The following is a 24,859-nucleotide window of genomic DNA, read 5'->3' on the forward strand; positions in this document are numbered from 1 at the left end:
TGTTAGAGGCCTACCACGACCAAGCAGGTCATTTTGGCTGGAAGAAGTTGGAAACCCTGCTGAAGGACCGGTTCTATTGGGTTGGAATGCGGAGTTCCGTAGAAAGGTGGTGCCGGAATTGTGGGCCCTGTAGCCTCAGAAGGAAAGACTGCGGAAGTCAGAAAGCAGTCCATCAAAACAACCCAACCCCTGCAGATTGTCGCTCTGGATCACGTCAAACTGTCACCCAGCAGATCAGGCTATTCCTATGCCCTGACCATGGTGGATCACTATTCCCGGTTCCTGGTGGTAGCCCCTGTCAAGGACCTGACAGCAGAAACTGCAGCAAGAATATTCCAAACCTACTTCTGCAGGCCCCATGGATACCCAGACAAGGTGCTAACAGATCAAGGCCCTGCCTTTGAAGCTCAACTATTCAAAGAATTCTGTCACCTGCATGGATATAAGAAGATCCGGACTACACCATATCATCCTCAAACCAATGGTATGTGCGAGAAAATGAATAACATTGTCATTGACCTGTTAAAAACCCTACCTTTGGAAGAGAGGAACCAGTGGCCAGACAAACTACCTGACCTGGTGGACCTGTATAACCACATACCTGTGAGTTCTACTAATTGTACCCCAGCGTACCTCATGAGAGCAAGACCCGGAAAATTGCCCATGGACCTGGAACTCGGAGTGGTAGAACCTGCTGCAGATATGTCCACTGAAGACTGGGACAGAAATCGGCAAGAGCAGTACAGGAAAGTACAGGCCTGTGTTGAAGAAAGCCTAAACAAAGTAAGAGAAAGACAAGAAGACCAGTATAACAAGCATGCATCAGCAAAACCCTTGGCACCCGGAGAAATAGTGCTAAAGCGGAAAAGAAGAGGTCACAAGCTCGATGACCAGTGGGAAAGAGAGCCCTACACCGTGTTAAATTCCGGATTTGACAACACCAAAACCTGCCTGATCAGCAAGAATGGAGGTAGGACAACCACAACAGTCTCAAGAGACCACTTGAAATTGTGCCCAGGTCTACTAAAGACACAGGAGGAAGAAGTACCTCTGATAATACCGGAAAAACCCAAGGAAGATGTAGTTCATACAGTTCTAGGAGACTTCCCCGGGGACTGGCATCAACTCGACAGAGCAGTTATCATGCCAGTGATACACTTCTGTCAGCCACCAGAAGAACCTCCACCACAAGAAGAACCTGTGAGCGCCCTGGAAGAACCTGCTCAGGAACAGGAAGAGTCCCCAGAAAGAGGAGGATCACCAGTTGAAGCAGAGCCTGAGGGTCCAGTAAACAGTGCACTTGCCAGCCCTATAGAGATGTTGAGGCAGTTCTATAACTTACCCGCACGTACACCTGATAGGTTAGCGGATAGTGCATGCACGTCAGAGACAGACACCAGTATCACCCCTGTGCTACGTAGATCCACACGCAGCACACAAGGCCAAATCCCTACCAGGTATAGGGAATAAAGTACAAAAGCCTAAAGTGTAAAAATGTGAAACTTGTACACAGTTACTCAGTTGGTTTTTGTTACAACCCTGCCCAGGGGGCCTGCTCCGCCTGTGGGGAGCAGAAACATATCAGCTGCCATCCCATCACCCCCGGAGGTCTGCAGCAGCGCTGGTACCCATTACCAGGAACCACAGGTGGCGTCACGAAACAAAACAGTTTATCATCCCTTCAAGCAACAACCCCCTTTTAAGAGTGACCCCAGGGTACGGGCCCGGGAGCCGACCGCCGTGACATCCCAAGAAGGAAAAGGCCCGGGTATCGAGTCCCCCATATCCCCCTGGGCGAGTCATTGGGACCACCAGAAGTCTTCCTAGACCTGGCTGTCCAGCCAAACTGAGCAATCGTGGGAGAAGAGCCTTGGTGAGAGAGGTAAAGAAGAACCCCAAGATCACTGTGGCTGAGCTCCAGAGATGTAGTAAGGAGATGGGAGAAAGTTCCACAAAGTCAACTATCACTCCAGCCCTCCACCAGTCAGGCCTTTATGGCAGAGGGCCCGACGGAAGCCTCTCCTCAGTGCAAGACATATGAAAGCCCACATAGAGTTTGCTCAAAAACACATGAAGGACTCCCAGACTATGAGAAATGAGATTCTCTGGTCTGAGGAGACGAAGATAGAACTTTTTGGTGATAATTCTAAGCGGTATGTGTGGAGAAAACCAGGCACTGCTCATCACCTGCCCAATCCCAACAGTGAAACATGGTGGTGGCAGCATCATGCTATGGGGGTGTTTTCAGCTGCAGGGACAGGACGACTGGTTGTAATTGAAGGAAACATGAAAGCTGCCAAGTACAGAGATATCCTGGATGAAAACCTTTTCCAGAGTGCTCTGGACCTCAGAGTTGGCCAAAGGTTCAGCTTCCAACAAGACAATGACCCTAAGCACACAGCTAAAATAACAAAGGAGTGGCTTCAGAACAACTCTGTGACCATTCTTGACTGGACCAGCCAAAAAGCCCTGACCTAAACCCAAATTGAGCATCTCTAGAGAGACCTGAAAATGGCTGTCCACCAACTTTCACCATCCAACTTGACGGAACTGGAGAGGATCTGCAAGGAAGAATGGCAAAGGATCCCCAAATCCAGGTGTGAAAAACTTGTTGCATCATTCCCAAGAAGACTCATGACTGCACTAGCTCAAAAGGGGGCTTCTACTCAATACTGAGCAAAGGGTCTGAATACTTATGACTATGTGATATTTCAGTTTTTCTTTTTTAATAAATTTGCAAAAATTTCTACATTTCTGTTTTTTTTCAGTCAAGATGGGGTGCAGAGTGTACATTAATGAGAAAAAAAATGAACTTTTTAGAATTTACCAAATGGCTGCAATGAAACAAAAAGTGAAACATTTAAAGGGGTCTGAATACTTAATGTACCCATTGTATATACCCCTAACTATTAACAGTTTCCGACAGTCTAGAAAACTAACCTGCAAAAGCCAAGAATTAGTGAAACTACACACAGAAATTGGTGTTTTCAGGCATAATAGCTGGAATTCCAGGTTAGTCATGAAGACTTGGCTTAAATGTCCTGAATTTTGCATTGGACATATTGGTAAGTGTACAAAGGAAAGCATGTACTGGAAAGGTTGTCAGACTGGAGTCACAGCTACCCTTATTAAAGCTTCAAAATATATTAATTTCACTGAGCTAGATTACACAGCTAGAAAATGGTAGGTCAATGCTATTTTAAGGCTATGTTCACACATTCAGTATTTGGTTAGTATTTTACATCAGTATTTGTAAGGCAAAACCTGGAGTGGAACAATCAGAGGAAAAGTATAATAGACACACGTCACCACTTCTGTATTTTTCACCCACTCCTGGTTTTGGCTTATATATACTGAGGTAAAAAACTCACCAAATCCTCTACGTGTGCACGTGGTCTAATACTTGTATTTCTTTTGTCCATTAGGAAAGTTCAATCATCAGTTTAGATAAAACCATGTATGCATTTTGTAATCATTCCATAAATTATTTTTTGCAGAGGGGACGAAAGGCCCTCATACACATTAGACTAATTTTGGTTGAAATATTGATGGATTTGAGCAACAGTCTAATGTGTATAGGGGCACCTGACAGATGATAAAGCCCCATCAAGTCCAATTTTGGGCTGCCGATCCTTTTTTCAACTAGAGCCCCATCAAGTCCAATTTTGGGGTGCCAATCCTTTTTTCAACTAGAGGAGTCTGGCAGCTTATCTCTTAGGCCTTGGCCCCACGATCAGCATTTGGTCAGTATTCGGTCAGTATTTTTTCTCAGGAGTGGGGGCCAAAACCAGGAGTGGGTGATAAATGCAGAATTGGTGACTTGTTTCTATTAAACCTTTTCTCTGATTGCTCCTCACCTGGTTTTGGCTCCCTCTCCTGAGAAAAAATACTGACAAAATACTGATAGTGGGGCCGTGGCCTTATGGACAACACAGGAGCGCTCGGAAGAGTGAGCACTTCTGTGTATGGAGGAATCGGAAGAGTTAGCTGCCGGTAAAATGATCGGCCGAACCATGACAACCATCTAAAGAGTATGGGGGCTTATCCCTTCTTAAGAAGACCAGCTGTATATGGGGTCCTTTATGTGGTAACAAGGATGCAAGTATGGGAATGAACTCTCTCCAATTATGAGCAGTTATGGAAGTGGACAACCAGTAGGATGGCTTTTTTCATTTTGAGAAAGAGTTATTTTGCACCCTAAATTACTACTATTTGGCTCTTGAAGGATGGCTTATTTCGCTCTCGGTAAAACATATCTTGCACCCTAAGTTGTGCACATTTTAACACATCATTTGCGTATCAACTCAGCAAGAGATTGGATCTAACCCCAAAGTTGCTTTCAACTTGACCTTGGAAATTCTGCTATTCTGGTCCGCCAATTTCTGCCCTGACAGTTGGGATTCTTCAGTATACATCACACTATTCACTGCTTCTTTCACAAATTTGTGTAAAAAAGGACAAAGCTTTTATGAAGGAGGTAAGAAATAAAGAGAGAAGCTACAACTGATACAGTATCTTGGTTGTTTAAACAGCCAGGGCAAAGGTCCACCGCTATGTGTGATCATCACAAGGTGTGTACCGCAGCAGGTGCTCTCGGGAAAAGGCAATAAATATGAGGCCTCTAGTCGTCACCCTTCCATCTTATACATAAACAGATGATGTCTGGGGGAAGGGTGGTGCTGACTCTTCTCAAAAGGAGCACGTAACGCTGGATTAACACTTCTGTGGAAAACAATCAGAAAGAACTTTATCACTGTCGTAGGTAAAGTGCACCCAGCAATGCTTTACCATAGATGAACTTCTGAGAGCTCATCATTAGGAGGAAACATAGGCTCGAAATCCACCCAGTTTAACGCATGACGCCCAACTCCATAAACTCTCCTGAACCCGGACTATCAATCAATTATTGAATTCCACTTCATAAACATGTACGTATCACATTCTAATCACACCCGTTACAACGAGAGATAGGAATAAAAGCGTCAGAGATAAAAGTCAAGACGAAAACAACGTCAAGGTTGGCTGTTTATGAAAAAAAAGCTCTATAGTGATAGCATGGGAATATGAAAACACTGCCGGAGCCACACAGCGTGACTGAGCAAGTGGATACTGCATTCACAGAAAGGGCGTATAAATCGGACACGTGCTATCCATGGTTTTGACGGATAGCACTCATCCCCATGTTATTCTATTGGGCCCCGCACATGTACAATTTTCTTCTTGAACCAAATGGTCAAAGGAAAAAAAATCACAGCATTCATGATTTGTCTTCGAGAATCGAATGGTACTCGCCCATTCATGCCTATGGGTCTGTGAAACAAAATCGGACCTCACTCCGATCATGGACTGACAGAATGGAGAAACTTTTTTTTTATCTCTCCATGTCCGAGAAAATCGGATGCCACTCTGATCATACTCAGATCAAACTCTTATCAGAGTGTGACTAGTATAATCGGAAGGATTTTCTCGGATGGAAAGAAAATGGTTGTCTGCATATAACCTAACAGCCAGTACATGGATAGTACGCACTCCTAGAGTAATTTAGGGGAGGTCCAGTATATAAGTGCAATGAAAGGATATGGATTTTTCTAATAAGTTGTTTGTTTCAACACTTTGCAATTTTCAATATTATTATCCACTGTCAATGAATAAGAGTAAAATATTTTTGCCTTCACATGAGCTCCAAATGTTAGGTGCCAACGGAAGGGGGCACTGCCATAGCCAGAGTGTTTATAAAAAGGTCTTAAGCACACCATATACATTAGATGGCTGTCAGTCAAACGATGGTTTGGCCAATTGTTCAGCCCGACAGTCATCTCTCCCATACACAGGAGGACTTGACGCGCCCCCTGGGCCATGGGGTACTCGGTAGCCGGGTCGGTCGATGCTGGGGGACGTCAAGGTGGCAGTGACCCGGTCCGTGACCCAGGGCGGTCAATTAATGGGAAAGTGAAAGGGGAATAACGTTTTTAGAGATAATGTTCGTGACGCCACCTGTGGTATGCAGCTATATGGGGCCGCCGCTGCGGTGCAGATCCACTGGAGCTGATGGTGACGCAGCAGAGTTGGTTCAGCTCTCCACAGGCAGAGCTAGGCTCCAGGGCAGTGTAGAGGATTTGGAGAGTAGGAGTTGTCGGTAGGGACAGTGTCGTGCATGGCTGAGTGCGCAGGTAACGAACAGACAACACATTAATGGCGGTTTCCTCTTGCTTTACTTGCGGTTTGTCAGAGCAGACTGGGGCACGGGTACTAGCTGGTAGTGGAGGTCTGGGCGGCCTGGAAGCAAGTTGGGGATCCTCCTCGCCAGGTGGAGTTGTAGGCCTTCCTTCTGTGCTATTCTCTTTGGCCCTACTGCTTGTAGCTATGCTGTGGCCCTTGTCCCTGATTAAAACGTCTTTTTCCTCACCCGTATGGCAGGCAGCTCGGGCCTTCTGTGTCGCTCCCACGTGACGGTGCTGGGCCCTATGGTGCTGCTGTGCCGCCGGGCGTCTGGTGGGGCCAGGAGACCTGCAGTCTCCTGCCCTCCAGATCTTGCTGCTGGGTCTTCAGTGCCCCACAGCCATGGACTGTGGTGTCCGGTTCCTTTGCACTTCTCTCCTGAGGCGAGCTTTTCCACCGCTCCCTTCCTCAGGTCCTTCCTTGTCGCTGTCCTGTCTTCAACTCCTCTCAATTCACTCTTACTAACCCCGCCTCCAGATTCCAGTTGATAAGGGGAGGAGCACCCCTTCCTGGTCTGAAGCCAGGAAAGTGTTGTATGCTGGTAAACCTGATTAGGGGACCCCTCCTTGCTTCCAGGCATAGCATCACCCCTTGTGAGGGAGGCAATGCCACTGTGACAACCGGACCCCTGGGATGCCACATTCCCCCCTAGTTAAATTCAGTACTCCCGGACTGAGGACACCTTAAGAATTAACAATTAACAGCAATAACAATTCTCATTACCAACAATTTACAAAGTCTGAAAAAGCAAAAGTCACAAAAATCCAACAAGAATTGGTAGCAGTCACTGCGGCACTTAGTCTTGACGCCGCTATCCGGGAATTGTCTTTTTCTGGATAACTGAAGTTTGGTTGGTGGGAACTGCCTCAACCCACTTTGTGTATCGTCCCTGGGCGTGGCTTCAGGGCACTCTGTCGGTGGGCCTGGTCTTCGGCCACGCCTGCGGTTTATTTTCAAGGCCAACAATCAACTTTATTCAACATTGTTGTAACATACCTGGCGGCGTCCTTGCATAGTGGTCCATCTCCCACTGTGCAAGAGCGCGTACTTGATCTCCAATCCAGAATGTCTCTCTGGCTTCCCTCCATGCTGTCTGTTTGCTTCTGTTTCTGCTTAAGGGCGGCGCCCGATCACTTCCTGCTTTTTGTACCTGCTGTAGGCACACCCCTTGTGCGTCCTCAGCCTATTGCTGTCTGTTACCTGGTATTTAAACCAGCTGCTCCAATTAACCCATGCCTGAGCATTGTGTTTCATTCAGTGTGCTCTTTCACTCTGAATGTGCCAGGTCCCTTTCTGTGTTTGCTTGCTTGCCTTTCTTGTAGGCTGTATTTCCAGTCCTGTCTGAACACGCTCCTTGCCTGTTCGTTCTGCCTTCTAGGGGCCGCATACCTAGACCCGCTCCCGTATCTTGTCTGTCCTGTCTGAACACGCTCCTAGCCTGTTCCTCCCGCCTTCTAGGGGCTGCATACCTAGACCCGCTCCTGTATCTTGCTACTGTGTCTGTTCTTGTCTGTATACTCTTCTAGCCTGTTTCCTGAGTTTCTCTATGTCCGTACCTTTCCTTTTTCTGCAGAGTCTGAACTCGTACCTAACTCCTGCTCGTTGTCTCTGTACTTCCGTTTGTGAGTTTGTGGTCCACTCGCTACTTCACTGCAAGTACCCTGTGGGTATCTGGTTCTGCCTTTCCCTTCCTGCCTGTTCCGTGTGTACAGAGCCCTGTCCCCCCTGCTCTGCCTTGCTCACCGCTCCGGCAGTTCTAGCCTGCTCTGCCTTGCTCACCGCTCCGGCGGTTCTAGCCTGCTCTGCCTTTGCTCACAGCTCCGGCAGTCTCGCTCCGCTCTGACCCTTTGCTCACTGCTCCGGCAGTCTCGCTCCGCTCTGACCCTTTGCTCACTGCTCCGGCAGTCTCGCTCTGCTCTGACCCTTTGCTCGCCGATCCAGGCGGCCTCGTCCTGCTCTACTCTTGCTCACCGCTCCAGGCGGCCTCGTCCTGCTCTACTCTTGCTCACCGCTCCAGGCGGCCTCGTCCTGCTCTACTCTTGCTCACCGCTCCAGGCGGCCTCATCCTGCTCTACTCTTGCTTACCGCTCCAGGCGGCCTCGTCCTGCTCTACTCTTGCTCACCGCTCCAGGCGGCCTCGTCCTGCTCTACTCTCGCTCACCGCTCTAGGCGGTCTCGTCTTGCCCTGCTCTCGCTCACCACTCTGGGTGGCCTTACTCTGCTGTGTTTGTCCGCCACATCTGTGGTTCTGTTCCTGAGTCCCAGTGTGTACTGGGTCCTATCCCGCCTGTGTTCCTACCTGCTAGTGCCTTCCTGTCTGCACTCTAGCCGTGCTTGCCTGTACCCCCCTGCCTGCATACCCGCCTGCCTGCATACCAGTTGTGCCTGCCTATACCCACCAGTCTGTGTGCCAGCCTAACCTGTCTGTTCCTGTATTCCCCTGTGTGGGTCAAAAGCCGTGTCCGGGGTCTGTCCTGGAGTAGCACCTGGTCCCTCTGCTCGGTTCCTCCTTGGTGCACTGGCGTCGTATGCTGTCGTGCGACCCTGGTCGGATCAGGTGAATACCTAGTTACGCCCCTCCAGGCATTCACTCTCCGGCACGGTCCAGTGGAATCACACGCACACGCCGCTCAGCCCGGGCGTGTGCATTACAATTGTCCTGATCACACCTAGTCCGGTGGCCCATTTGTCCATAAATTTAATAACTATATCTTAACGGTTGCAACTATATACTATACACTTTTATTTTATTACACTTTAGTCCTTATAACGGGCTGGGAGCTGACCTCTGGTACTACGGGTTGATCTACGAAGTACAGTTGTTGCCAATGACCTACCTGGATTTCTAGTGTCTACCGCTGGTGTGGTGGGTGCACTATTCACTACACTTCTTGTGGACCTACGCAGTACTGGTATACCAGATTGCCTTCTGCGAACTCCTAAACTCACCATGGGACTGACAGATTCACCGCTAGCAGGGGGTAGATTCACTTGTTCCACTTATGATGAAGCTTCTGTTTCTGGGGCCGTCTGGTCTTCAAGATGTTCTGGAGTCTATCCGGCTTCTGGTAAGGCTACTTGGGGAAAGGTCAAGACAGGTACCAGATTGCTTGGTTCACCTGCGTCCAAGACCAGGGAAATTCTCCAAGGATGGTTTGAACCGTCTCTTATCCAACTTTTCTGTGTGCTGGGGGCTGTTTTGATCTTCCCTTTGGTGTTTCAATTGATCAGGGCATATCTTCAGGTGGTCTCTTGTTACTGCCGCTGAAGTCTCTCCTCAATCTTTACTGATGAGGCACACCTTGGTGTTGTCGAAATTTGAAGGTAAGACGGTGTATGGCTCAACCTCCCACTGATCATCTAATTTGTGAACTTGTCTCTTCCTTTTGAGTACCTGTTCTCCAGGTGACAAGGGAACTGCAGGTGTGTGCTGATTGTAAGTTTTCTCCTGCCTCTGTCTCGCCTGGGACAAACTTCTCTCCACACATTCTTGCACCTTGCGGTATTGTTGCTGCCACTCTGTATCCCAATCTGCATCTGGTGATGTCATCTCAGGTGTTAAAACTCCCATGTCTAAGTCAATGGGTAACTTATCAGGTCTTGCCCTCATCAGGTAGGCGGGTGTGCAGTTGGTGGAGTTCACCGGGATGTGGTTACATAGGTCTACCAAATCTGGTAAGTTCTCTGGCCACAGGCTGCGTTCTTCAAGGGGCAACGTCTTCAACAGGTCTATTACCACCTGGTTCTTTTTCTCACACAACCCGTTGGTCTGGGGATGATACTATGTCGTCCTTATTTTAATGCAGCCGTACAAGTTACAGAATTCTTGAAACACTTCTGCTTCAAAGGCTGGACCTTGGTCGGTCAGCAATCGTTCAGGGTAACCGTGCGGGCGACAAAAGTTTTGTTGAAATGCTTTGGCTGCCGTCTTAGCCGTCTGATCTTTCACTGGCACTACTACCAGGAATCGGGAGTAGTGGTCTACTATGGTGAGAGCGTAGACATAGCCTGACCGGCGTGGGGCTAGCTTCACGTGGTCCAAGGCTACCAGTTCAAGTGGTTGTTTGGTGATTATGGGCTGCAGGGGAGAGCTCTGGCTATCACAGTCTTTCCGTCTCAGGTTGCATGGACCACATTCTCGACACCATCTCTCGATTGCATTCCACATGCCAACCCAGTAGAATCGCTCACGTAGCAGGACTTCCAACTTCTTCCACCCGGAGTGTCCTGCTCTATCGTGGTACGCCTCTAAGACCATTGGCGCATCCCGCTTTGGGACTACTACCTGCCAGACCAGTTTGTGTGTCCGGGAGTTGATGCTTCTTCGACACAGCTTTCCCTCGTAGATGAACAGCTTGCCCTCCTCCTTTCACAACTGTTGGGTCTCCTGTGGAGCATCTGGACCAGGGTGCGAGTCAGCTTGTGCCAGCAACTCCTTAAATAGGTGGATAGCCGGGTCGCTATCCTGCGTCTCTGCCCATCCTTGGTGGGGCAATGGGTTAAACGTGGCCTCTCTGTTGGCGGAGCGCTTGTCCCTCACACAGTGGGAGCACTGGGTCACCCCGTGACGATGGAAAGTGGGTAACTCTATCTCCTCCAGCTCTTCCGGGTCTTCTCCCCCTTCTGGCAAGTTGGGCATCCTGGACAGCGCATCAGCATTAGCGTTTTTATGCCCTGCCCGATACTTGATGGTAAACTCGTAGTTGGACAGTCGACCCATCCATCGTTGTTCTAGGGCACCAAGCTTCGCAGTCTCCAGGTGCGTCAGCAGGTTGTTATCCATGAAGACTGTAAATCTGGAGGAGGTGAGGTAGTATTTGAAGTGCTCTGTTACAGCTCAGACTATGGCTAAAAACTCCAACTTAAAGGAACTATAGTCCTCGGGATTCCTTTCCGTGGGCCGGAGCTTCCTGCTGGAGTAGGAAATCACTCTCCCTGCCCTGCTGTACCTGGGACAGCGCCGCTCCTAATGCCAGGTTGCTGGCATCCGTATGGAGTATAAAGGGTTGGCCATAGTCGGGGTAGGCCAGGACTTCGTCTCCAGTAAGAGCCACTTTCAGTCGAGTGAAGGATTCATCTTCTGGTTTACCCCATTTGAATGGAGGATTTGGGTTCTTGGCCCTCTTGGACTGGCCCACTAAGAGGTCCCGCATGGGTGTCGCTATCTTGGTGAAACCCTTGAGGAATCTCCTGTAGTAGCCTACCAGCCCGAGGAACTGCCGCACTTCCTTGATAGTGGAGGGTCTTGGCCAGTCCTTGATCACGGTGACTTTTTCAGGGTCTGGTGCTACACCTTTGGCGCATGGCCTAGGTACAGCACCTACGGCTTTACTTTCAGGCCAAAACCGGATAGGGCTTCGAACACCTCACGTGCTCCAGGTGGTCTTCGTATGTCTTTGAGTAGATGATTACGTCGTCTAGGTACAGCAGGACAGTTTCAAAGTTTTTGTGTCCTAGGCAACACTCCATTAATAGCTGGAATGGTCCCAGGGTGTTGCAGAGCCCGAATGGCATGAAGTTGAACTCGCTGAGACCCATTGGTGTCATAAACGCAGTCTTCTCTCTGTCCGCCTCTGCCACGGGAACCTGCCAATACCCACTGGTGAGATCCAAAGTGGAGAAATAATTAGTGGATCGCAGTGCAGCTAATGATTCCTCAATTCTGGGTAATGGGTAGGCGTCCTTATGTGTAATGCTTTTAATCTGCCTATAAACAACACACATCCTCATTGTACCATCTTTCTTTCTAACGAGGACTAATGGAGCTGCCCAGGGGCTACAACTATCTCTGATCACCCCAGCCTCCTTCATCTCCAGTAACATTCCTTTGGTACATTGGTAGTGAGCTGGGGGTACAGGCCGGTACCTCTATTTAATGGGCGGATGATCTCCTGTGGGGATATGATGTTGGACCCCTTTTACCTGCCCAAAATCTAGTGGGTGTTTGCTAAAGACTCGCTCATATTCTTGGGCCACCCGGTACACTCCATGCTTTTGGTGCAAAGGGGTGGAGTCAGTGCCTACTTGTAGCTTCTGACACCAATCCTCCATCTGCCCCTTGGAGCCATTGTCTTACGCCTGTTCGGACGGAGGCAAGGGTTCCACTGCCTTTATTGCGTTGTTACTGACAGTGAACAGCTTAGCAAGGGTGGCATACCCGGGTAAATGGACTTCTTTTTCCCCACAATTCAGGATGCGTATCGGTACTCTCCCCTTGCGGACATTGACTACACCCCTGGCTGTCAAGATGGTGGGCCTACCATCAGAGTACACCGGTTCTACCAGGGCATGATAATCTTGACCCCTGAGACCTATTGCTGCCCGACACCATATTAACATTTCACTCCTAAGGGGCATTGCAATGGGGAATGGATCACTCATCCTGACATTGCCAATTTCCCCTCCAGACAGCTCTACCTGTTGTCTCTGCATCAGGGCTTTAATCTCCTTCTGCAGAACTCGCTGCTGACTGGAACTGGCAGTCTCTGCGACCTGTTGCAACGAAACAATAATTTCCCCAAGACAATTCTCTATCACATTGGTGCCTAAGGTTATCATAGGATGGCTTTCTCGGCGATCAATATCTACAATAATCAAGCCTTGTTATGGCAATTCTACTCGGCCAACTTTTATGGTCACCTCATTATACCCCACCTGAGGCAAGGGCTGACCATTGCTGGCATAGATGTTAAGATGTTCATCTGGGCTGTGGGTAATGTGTGAATCAGTCCAGTATCGTTTATAAAGGATATATGGCATTGTTGTCACCTGGGAACCAGTGTCCAGCAATGCGTTCATTGGTATGCCATCAAGCACGAAAGGTAGGACCAGTCGTCCTCCCACGTACTTGTCTCGCCAGCTTTGAGGGACTGGTTATCTTACTCCTGGGGGTTGACCCTCTGCCCCAGGGGTTGCTCATTTAAATTGCAGAATCTTGTAAGGTGCCCCGCCTTTTGACAGCGGCGGCAGATGGGTTGTCCGTTCTGGTCGTTGCGATCGCTGTTTTTCCCTCTGGTCGGTTGAATCCTTCTCTGCCGTCGCCACGGGACGTCATCTGGACTGGAAGCCAGCTGGATCCTTTCCTTTGCAGGCATGGCCTGCACGGTTTTGGTTAGTGTAGCCACACTTTTGGTCAGCTCCTGGACCTGAAGGCGTAGGTCTACAGATGGGCCATTATCTAGGGTTTGCGCGTCAGCCTCCACAGGTGCCGGGGAAAAGGACGCCACCTCCTGGTGGTATGTGATAGCTGGGCGCCGGAAGGGTGCAGTGCCACTTGGGGTTGGTTCTCGCAACACCCGGATGGCCAGGTCTTTAAATAGCACAAAGTCCAGATCAGGGTTTTGCAAAGCCATAATGCGCAGCTGGATCCGGTGGGCATTAGACAGGAGCCCCTCAATAAACTGTTAGGTTAGCAATCTGTCCTCATCTTGCACACTGTCGGGGTCTACCTGTTTAATGGCCAGCAGCGCCTCCTGCAGGTTTAGAGCATAGTCCCGTACACTGTCCTGCACCCTTTGTTTGCACCCGTAGAACTTCATTTTAATCTCTGCTGCTGTGCGGGTGTCAAAGGTATCCTTTAACCTGGACAGTATTTCCCTAGCAGTGGTTTTGTCCCTGCCCGGCCAGGACTTCACCTCCCTCTGGGCTGCACCGATTAGCTGACCTATAAGGATGCTGACTTTCTGCTCCTCAGACAGGGGGTACACCTGGAACAAACTAAGCAGTCTCTTCTTAAAGTCGCTCAGGGTGTGCGACTACCCTGAGTACTGGGGCAACCACCCGCCCCTGGTATATATGGCATTGATAACGGCATTACAGTGGCGGCGGCCACGCCCGTGGCTGAATCCCCTCCCATGTTGGGCATCGTCCTCCCCCCTAGTGAACCTCAGCAAGGTCCTGGGTTTCTGCTGACGTACCAGTATGCTGCTCTGCCGGCGAGAGGGATCGCTTACCAGGCGGTTCCGGATGGGGGCCTCCTGCTTCCCGTCGGCTGACGGCAAAAGACGTGATGATACAGTTCAGTAAAGTCTATGACACACAGTACCCGGTTATACCGGGCTTCGTGAATCCTGTTCGTGACTCCAAGTTGACGTGCCCCCTGGGCCGTGGGGTACTCTGTAGCCGGGTCGGTCGATGCTGGGGGACGTCACGGTGGCAGTGACCCGGTCCATGACCCAGGGCGGTCAATTAAAAGGAAAGTGAAAGGGGAATAAACTTTTGAGAGATAATGTTCGTGACTCCACCTGTGGTATGTGGCTATATGGGGCCACCATTGCAGTGCAGATCCACTGGCGCTGATGGTGACACAGCAAAGTTGGTTCAGCTCTCCACAGGCAGAGCTAGGCTCCAGGGCAGTGTAGAGGATTTGGAGAGTTGGTGTTGTCGGCAGGGACAGTGTTGTGCAGGGCTGAGGGCGCAGTTAATGAACAGACAACACATTAATGGCGGTTTCCTCTTGCTTTACTTGCGGTTTGTCAGAGCAGACTGGGGCACGGGTACTAGCTGGTAGTGGAGGTCCGGACTGCCTGGAAGCAAGTTGGGGATCCACCTCACCAGGTGGAGTTGTAGGCCTTCCTTCTGTGCTATTCTCTTTGGCCCTGCTGCTTGTAGCTATGCTGTGGCCCTCGTCCCTGAGTAAAACGTCTTTTTCCTCACCCGTATGGCAGGCAGCTCGGGCCTTCTGTAAGTGTCGCTCCCACGTGGCGGTGCTGGGCCCTATGGTGCTGCTGTGCCACCAGGCGTCTGGTGGGGCCAGGAGACCTGCAGTCTCCAGCCCTCCAGATCTTGCTGCTGGGCCTTCAGTGCCCCACAGCCACGGACTCCGGTGTCCGGTTCCTTTGCACCTCTCTCCTGAGGCGAGCTTTTCCACCGCTCCCTTCCTCAGGTCCTTCCTCGTCGCTGTCCTGTCTTCAACTCCTTTCAACTCACTCTTACTAACCCTGCCTCCAGATTCCAGTTGCTAAGGGGAGGAGCTCCCCTTCCTGGTCTGGAGCCAGGAAAGTGTTGTACGCTGGTAAACCTGATTAGGGGACCCCTCCTTGCTTCCAGACATGGCATCACCCCTTGTGAGGGAGGCAATGCCACTGTGGCAACCGGACCCCTGGGATGCCACAGACTCATTTGGCAGAGTGCTCCTGTGTTCTCTATGGGTGATTTAACATAGCGTTCTATGTCCCCGTCGGGGCATAAGTCCTAAAATTCCCCTCAAAACGGGGTCCGGACGTATGCTCTGACAGGGCCATAGACTCTGCCGTGCACTTTTTTCGGGAGTGTACACCCACAGGAGGCGGACATTCAGACGTAGGCTGCTTCAGAAAAAAGTGCATGGCAGAGTGCGCGCTCAGTCTGCGTTCACTCTGCCATCACCATTACAGTCTATGGCCCTGTCAGAGTATACGTCTGGACCCCACTTTGAGTGGGATTTTAGGACATATGCCCCGACGGGGACATAGAACGCTATGTGAAAGCACACTAAAATGCGGCTGCCAGACATGTCTAGTGGAGGCTTTTCTCAGGGAGACAATACGGTCAGTAGTCCAAAACCAGACATGCCCGATTTGTATTTACCCTGACAATAATTTGTCACATTAGACTTCCATCTCTGCCATCTCTTCTATAAACAGGAACACTCATTCGGCCAAGTGCGCCTGTGTTCTTTATGAGAAAGCTGCGGCATGGAGGCGGCTTTTCTCCAGCAGACAATATGATCGGCAGTCTGAAATCAGACATGCGCAATCAGTATTTTTCCCGATAATAAATTGTCAGGGGTCCCCATGCACATTAGACTGTCGGCTGAACCTGTCAATATCGGCGGGTCCAGCCTACATTAGGCTCATGGGTATGAGGGCGTTAGGAAGCCAATGTAATCTTGATGAAGTAAAGCTTATCTCCAACTCTCAATAAAACGGGGAAGAGGGGTTTTCATCCCTCTACACCAAACTCAAACACAGAGGGCCAAAATGAAAAACTTGGGCAAAATCATGGGCCGAGTATACAGTATAATGGGCCCGACACAGTCCTCCATACGGAATAATGAGCCCCACAAAGTCCTCCATACAGAATAATGGGCCCCACATAGCCCTCCATACAGAATAATGGGCCCCACATAGTCCTCCATGCAGAATAATGAGCCCCACATAGTCCTCCATACCGAATAATGGGCCCCACATAGTCCTCCATACAGAATAATGGGCCCCACATAGTCCTCCATACAGAATAATGGGCCCTACATAGTCCTCCATAAAGAATAATGGCCCCATATAGTCCTCCGTAGAGTATAATGACCCCACATAGTCCTCCATACAGAAAAATGGGCCCCACATAGTCCTCTATACAGAATAATGGGCCCCACATAGTCTTCCATACAGTATGATGGGCCCCATAAAAGTCCTCCATACAGAATAATGGGCCCCACATAGCCCTCCATACAGAATAATGGGCCCCACATAGTCCTCCATACCGAATAATGGGCACCACATAGTCCTCCATACCGAATAATGGCCCCTCATCGTCCTCCATGCAGAATAATGGGCCCCACATAGTCTTCTATACTGAATAATGGGCCACACAGTTCTCCATACGTTATAGTGGCCCCACATAGTCCTCCATACGGAATAATGGGCCGCACATAGTCCTCCATACAGAATAATGGACCCCACATAGTTCTCCATACAGAATAGTGGCCCAACATAGTCCTCCATACAGAAGAATGGGCCCCACATAGTCCTCCATACAAAATAATGGACCCCACATAGTCCTCCATACAGAATAATGGGCCCCACATAGTCCTCCATACAGAATAATGGGCCCCACATAGTCCTCCATACCGAATAATGGGCCCCACATAGTCCTCCATACAGAATAATGGGCCCCACATAGTCCTCCATACAGAATAATGGGCCCCACATAGTCCTACATACAGAATAATGGGCCCTACATAGTCCTCCATAAAGAATAATGGCCCCATATAGTCCTCCGTAGAGTATAATGACCCCACATAGTCCTCCATACAGAAAAATGGGCCCCACAAAGTCCTCTATACAGAATAATGGGCCCCACATAGTCTTCCATACAGTATGATGGGCCCCACAAAAGTCCTCCATACAGAATAATGGGCCCCACATAGCCCTCCATACAGAATAATGGGCCCCACATAGTCCTCCATACCGAATAATGGGCACCACATAGTCCTCCATACCGAATAATGGCCCCTCATCGTCCTCCATGCAGAATAATGGGCCCCACATAGTCTTCTATACTGAATAATGGGCCACACAGTTCTCCATACGTTATAGTGGCCCCACATAGTCCTCCATACGGAATAATGGGCCGCACATAGTCCTCCATACAGAATAATGGACCCCACATAGTTCTCCATACAGAATAGTGGCCCAACATAGTCCTCCATACAGAAGAATGGGCCCCACATAGTCCTCCATACAAAATAATGGACCCCACATAGTCCTCCATACAGAATAATGGGCCCCACATAGTCCTCCATACAGAATAATGGGCTCCACATAGTCCTCCATACAAAATAATGGACCCTACATAGTCCTCCATATAGTATAATGGGCCCCACATAGTCCTCCATACAGAATAATGGGCCCCACATAGTCTTCTATACTGAATAATGGGCCACACAGTTCTCCATACGTTATAGTGGCCCCACATAGTCCTCCATACGGAATAATGGGCCGCACATAGTCCTCCATACAGAATAATGGACCCCACATAGTTCTCCATACAGAATAGTGGCCCAACATAGTCCTCCATACAGAAGAATGGGCCCCACATAGTCCTCCATACAAAATAATGGACCCCACATAGTCCTCCATACAGAATAATGGGCCCCACATAGTCCTCCATACAGAATAATGGGCTCCACATAGTCCTCCATACAAAATAATGGACCCTACATAGTCCTCCATATAGTATAATGGGCCCCACATAGTCCTCCATACAGAATAATGGGCCCCATATAGCGGCCGTAAGGGCCTACGGTACTCGGTAGCCGGGCCGGCAGTCGTTTAGGAAGGTCACGGTGGCAGTGGCCCAACTCCGTGGCCCTGGCCAAGCAGATGAAGGGAGTATTTAGAGGGGATTCATAGTCTTTATGTGACGCCACCTGTGGTGCCTGGTCAGGAATGACCCTAGGGGATAGATGGTATAGCAGCTGGGATGAAACACTTCCCACAGGCAAAGCGGGCCCCCAGGGACTGAGAAAGCTGATTTGAAGGATGGCGGCATGGGAAGCAGGGTGCAGAGAGCAGGGTGGCAGCAGTGATGATAGTCGCGGTGGTAGCACAGCTGCGGGGAGGCACAGAAGAAAACAGACACGAGGAATGCAGTCCTGTTACCTTTACTGCAGAAAAAGCTGTTTAGTCCGGGGCACTGGTCACTAGGTCCAGGAGGGTCCGGTCAGCCTGGAAACAATCGGAGTCCACCCCGTCAGGTGGGTTTGGATGACTGCCTGCTACACTTCTCCTTTTCGGGCCCCGCTGTCTGTGAGCTATCCTACGGTCCCTTTTCTTCACTCCTGCCCTAAGCTCCGTACTAGCAGGCGGTGCGAACCTATAATGGGTACTGCTGTCTTGGGTGTGGCTCCAGGTTCAAGTTATACTGCGGTGCTGCCGGGCTTCTGCTTGTGGCCAAAAAACTTGCAGTCTCCTGTCCCCCAGATTCGGTTGCCAGGACGTTGCAATCCCTGTACAACCCAGGACTCTGGTGTCCTCTACTCCGCTGCCTGGGGTGAGCTCTTCATGTGCTCTGCTCCTCAGAACTTTCTTCTTCTCCCTGTGATGCTTTCTCCCCCTCTCCCTTCCCTCTCACACTCACTGACTAACTCCTCCCCTCAGCCAGAAAAGGCAGCTCCCCAAAATAGGGTGTAGAGCTCCCCCTTCAGGTCAGGGATCAGAACTTGTGTGTGCATGTGGGGTTTACCTGATGTGGGGAACTCCTCCTGCTTCCAAGCGTAATATCACCTCCGGTGAAGGAGGCAACACTGCTGTGGCAACCGGCCATGGGGAGCCACACCCACATAGTCCTCCATGTAGAATAATGGGCCCCACATAGTCCTCCATACAGAATAATGGTCCCACATAGTCCTCCATACAGTATAAACGTCCCACGTAGTCCTCCATACAGAATAATGGACCCCACAAAGTCCTCCATACAGAATAATGGCCCCACACAGTCCTCCATACAGAATAAGGGGAACCACATAGTCCTCCATACAGAATAATGGGCCCCACATAGTCCTCCATACAGAATAATAGACCCCACATAGTCCTCCATACAGAATAATGGCCCCACATAGTCCTCCATTCAGAATAAGGGGAAGCACATAGTCCTCCATACAGAATAAGGGGAAGCACATAGTCCTCCATACAGAATAATGGGCCCCACATAGTCCTCCATACAGAATAAGGGGAACCATGTGGTTCTGTATAGTCCTCCATACAGAATAATGGACCCCTCATAGTCCTACATACAGAATAATGGGCACCACATAGCCCTCCATACAGAATAATGGGCACCACATAGTCCTCCATACAGAATAATGACCGCACATAGTCCTCCATACAGAATAATGGCCCCACATAGTCCTCCATACAGAATAATGGGCCCCACATAGTACTGCATACAGAATAATGGGCCCCACATAGTCCTCCATACAGAATAATGGGCTCCACATAGTCCTCGATACAGAATAATGGCTCCACATAGTCCTCCATACAGAATAAGGGGAACCACATAGTCCTCCATATAGAATAATGGCCCCACATAGTCCTCCATACAGTATAATGGGCCCCACATAGTCCTCCATACAGAATAATGGCTCCACATAGTCCTCCATACAGAATAATGGCTCCACATAGTCCTCCATACAGAATAAGGGGAACCACATAGTCCTCCATATAGAATAATGGCCCCACATAGTCCTCCATACAGTATAATGGCCCCCACATAGTCCTCTATACAGAATAAAGGCTCCACATAGTCCTCCATACAGTATAATGGGCTCCACATAGTCCTCCATACAGAATAATGGCTCCACATAGTCCTCCATACAGAATAAGGGGAACCACATAGTCCTCCATACAGTATAATGGTCTCACATGGGGTGGTGGTTCTGGTGTCGCTGGCCAAATAAATCCACACTGCTGGCCAGATTTGGCCAACGGGCCAGAGTTTGGAATCTATGTTCTACACCAACAAGCTGTTGCAATTTATGCTTATGGCATATTTTTCCAATAATTAAGATTTTTTTTTGTACATTTTTTTTGCTGCTTATACAAATTTTCTAAAAAAAAGTAGGGTGAAACAAAGTGAAAGGGGGTAACCTCCCATCATTGTCCAACAAACAATGTAATATATGCCAGGAATTTGGAAAAATTATAGTGCAAATCTGAAATGAGCACAGATTTGGATTTATTATGCCTTTTAAATGATAGGGTGGCTCAGTGGTTAGCAATGTTGCTTTGCAGAGCTGGGATTTTTGTCTGTATGTCCTCCCTGTGTTTGGGTGGGTTTTCTTCCACACTCCAAAGCTGATTCTCTCCAAAAACTATTGAAACCCTCTGTGTGAACATACCCTACTCTGAGATCCCTCCACAGCTTACAGCTGATTTCTGGGACTCCCTGCAGGCTCGGACTGGCCTACAGCAGAACAGGAGAATCCTCCGGTGGGCCGCCCATGTGAAGGATTGCTAATGAGCAGTGCTTTTACACGTGAATTTGCAGAAAAAGGAATAATCTAATCAATCATTATACAAGCTAGCCAAGTTAATATTACATAGAAGCAAAAGTACATTTGGTTACTAGGGTGAGGTTATTTTTACATGTAGCTGAACAGTGAGCCCCAAGAATCAATGTTACTGGTGGGCTTTTGCCCACCCAGTCTGGCACTGGCTTCCTGTATCAGCTTATTTGATGTCAACGCGAATAACTATATAGAACTCAAAACAATAAAATCTCAAATGCCTTTGACTACTGCCAGTTATATTACAAAACCAACAAAAAAAATGACAATAGTGAAAGGATATTGGTCTATGTGGGTTGGAACTTCTACTAATTGCCCATAAAGAAAATAGAAATGATATCATATTGATCAATTTTTCTCAAATTAGCTATTTTTTCAGTTTTAGTTGGGCGTCTGACTGTGTGCATCCACAGCAGGCACTGACATTGCACTGTATGCAGTACTGCCTATGTACCAGCAGATGGTGCCCTGCAGCACAGATCCATCTGGCAGCAGCTGTTCCATTAGGAATGTGTTAGAGACTCTTCTTCACAACTTCTTTAATTAGATTTTTTATGCAAATTTCCAAGTGGTAGGAAGTGGATGAAAAAGGAAGCTATGAACTAGTTTAAATTAATCAGATATAGAGATATCAGAAATCTTAACTACAATTATAACCGTGGTAAATCATTATTAGAACTTTTATAACCAGAAAGGTAATTAAAGTGGTACCAAGAGCTGAGATTTGGAGACCTTTCCTAAATCATTAATTCAGCCTAATTAAACATTTCTTATTCTCCGAGTCACAGTATCTTATAATGGCGGAGGTAGTATTGCGGGATGTTGCGCTGCAGGTTTCTGTATGTAGAGCATATTCATCAATGGCACCTATAGCGTGTCAGTCATAAATGGCCAGAATAAATGGATATAATTTAGCCTTTAGTAGTAAGTGATATGGAGGAATCTTCATTGTACATACAGTACATTAAATTTTTCAGTTAAGATATAAATGCCCTGCTTCCTTATAATACTCTAATACTAGAGAAGAGAGAGAGAGGATTCAAAAAGACCTAAATAAACTGGAGCAGTGGGCAGCAACCAACAGAATGGTTTTTAACAGGGAAAAATGCAAAGTACTACATCTGGGCAATAAAAATGAAAAAAGCATATACAGAATGGGAGGAATAGAGCTAAGCAACAGTACATATGAAAAAGACGTAGGTATACTAATAGATCATAGACTGAACATGAGTCAACAGTGTGATGCAGCAGCAAAAAAGGCAAATACAATTCTGGGATGTATTAACAGAAGCATACAGTCTAGATCACGTGAAGTCATTATCGGACTTTACTCCTCTTTGGTCAGACCTCATCTGGAATACTGCGTCCAGTTTTGGGCACCACAGAATGGTGACCGGTCTGCAAACCATGTCCTATGAGGAACGGTTACAGGATTTGGGAATGTTTAGCTTGCAAAAAAGAAGACTGAGAGGAGACTTAATAGCTGTCTACAAATATCTCAAGGGCTGTCACATTGTAGAAGGATCATCTAGACTAGAAGCAATGGGATGAAACTAAATGGGAGGAGACACAGATTATATATTAGAAAAAACTTTTTGACAGTTAGGGTGATCAATGAGTGGAACAGGCGGCCACGAGAGGTCTTGAGTTCTCCTTCACTGGAAGTCTTCAAACAGAGGCTGGACAGACATCTGTCTGAGATGATCTAGTGAATCCTGCTTTGAGCAGGGGGTTGGACCAGATGACCCAGGAGGTCCCTTCCAACTCTACCATTCTATGATTCTATGAATATACTCTCGGGAGGCTCAGTCTTTAAAGGGCTATTCCCATCTTGATAAATGGGTATTGTCAGATAGTGCTCGTAAATATGTCATTTTGTAAATTACTCCTCATTAACATTTCCAGCTGTTTTTGAGATATGAACACTTTTCTCTTGTTTACAGCTTATTGTTTTGGAGACAGACCACCACTGCTAGACAGCAGAACATGTGCAGCAGGGGCAGACATTGACAACTTGGGGACCCTGTTCAAGAAGTGTGTCTGGATCCCTCTCCTTTTATGGCGATAAAGCTACAGATTTTATATATATATATATATATATTCTTCTCTTACTATATATAGCACCATCCCTTATTACATAGTATCCTGTCTTGTTATACATAACACCATGCCTTGTTATGTATGATCCTCTCTAGTTATGTACAGCTTCATCCCTTTTTACATAGTGCCCTTTCTTGTTATGTATAGCACCATCCTTTACATTGCGTATTCGCTTGTTATTTTAGTTATTCATAGTGCCCTCTCTTTATTACATACCACCCTCTAGTTAGATATAAACTGAAATGACTGCTGATGGAGCATGGGAAAACTTCTTTTCTGATGGCGGCAGCTGATGGACTGGTCTTCTGATCAGATGCTGCCCCATCAGCAGTCATTTTGCAACTATGTAATATAGAAAGGCTGCTGTGATTAACAAAAACAACAAGAATACGCTATGTAATAAGGGACAATGCTGTACATGACAAGAGATGATACTATGTAATAATCGTACAGCACTGTACATAACGAGAGGACACTGTAATAAGGGACAGTGCTATATATAACAAGAGATGACACCATGTAATAATGGTACAGAGCTGTACATAACGAGAAAGGACACTATGTAATAAGGGATGGCACCATACATTTCTAGAGAGGATGGTATGTAGTAAAGGATGGTGATATACAGTACATAATAAAAGAGAAAACTAAGTAACATTGTACAGTGCTATATATAACAAGGACGTACTATATACTAAGGGATGGTGCTATACATAATAAATAAGTATACTATACAGTGGGTACAGAAAGTATTCAGACCCCTTTAAATTTTTCACTCTTTGTTTCATTGCAGCCATTTGGTAAATTCTAAAAAGTTCATTTTTTTTCTCATTAAAGTACACTCTACACCCCATCTTGACTGAAAAAAATTGCAAATTTATTAAAAAAGAAAAACTGAAATATCACATGGTCATAAGTATTCAGACCCTTTGCTCAGTATTGAGTAGAAGCACCCTTTTGAGCTAGTACAGCCATGAGTCTTCTTGGGAATGATGCAACAAGTTTTTCACACCTGGATTTGGGGATCCTCTGCCATTCTTCCTTGCAGATCGTCTCCAGTTCCGTCAGGTTGGATGGTGAACGTTGGTGGACAGCCATTTTCAGGTCTCTCCAGAGATGCTCAATTGGGTTTAGGTCAGGGCTCTGGCTGGTCCAGTCAAGAATGGTCACAGAGTTGTCATGAAGCCACTCCTTTGATATTTTAGCTGTGTGCTTAGAGTCATTGTCTTGTTGGAAGGTGAACCTTCGGCCAAGTCTGAGGTCCAGAGCACTCTGGAAGAGGTTTTCATCCAGGATCTCTCTGTATTTGGCAGCATTCATGTTTCCTTCAATTGCAACCAGTCCTCCTGTGCCTGCAGCTGAAAAACACCCCCATAGCATGATGCTGCCACCACCATGTTTCACTGTTGGGATTGTATTGGGCAGGTGATGAGCAGTGCCTGGTTTTCTCCACACATACCGTTTAGAATTATCACCAAAAAGTTCTATCTTTGTCTCATCAGATCAGAGAATCTTATTTCTCATAGTCTAGGAGTCCTTCATGTGTTTTTGAGCAAACTCTATATGGGCTTTCATATGTCTTGCACTGAGGAGAGGCTTCCATCGGGCCACTCTGCCATAAAGGCCCGACTGGTGGAGGGCTGCAGTGATAGTTGACTTTGTGGAACTTTCTCCCGTCTCCCTACTGCATCTCTGGAGCTCAGCCACAGTGATCTTGGGGTTATTCTTTACCTCTCTCTCCAAGGCTCTTCTCCCACGATTGCTCAGTTTAGCTGG

The sequence above is a fragment of the Phyllobates terribilis genome, unplaced genomic scaffold, assembly GCF_046119375.1.
Source record: "Phyllobates terribilis strain yellow unplaced genomic scaffold, ASM4611937v1 Scaffold_10__3_contigs__length_209671492, whole genome shotgun sequence".
Taxonomy (NCBI): Eukaryota; Metazoa; Chordata; class Amphibia; order Anura; family Dendrobatidae; genus Phyllobates; species Phyllobates terribilis.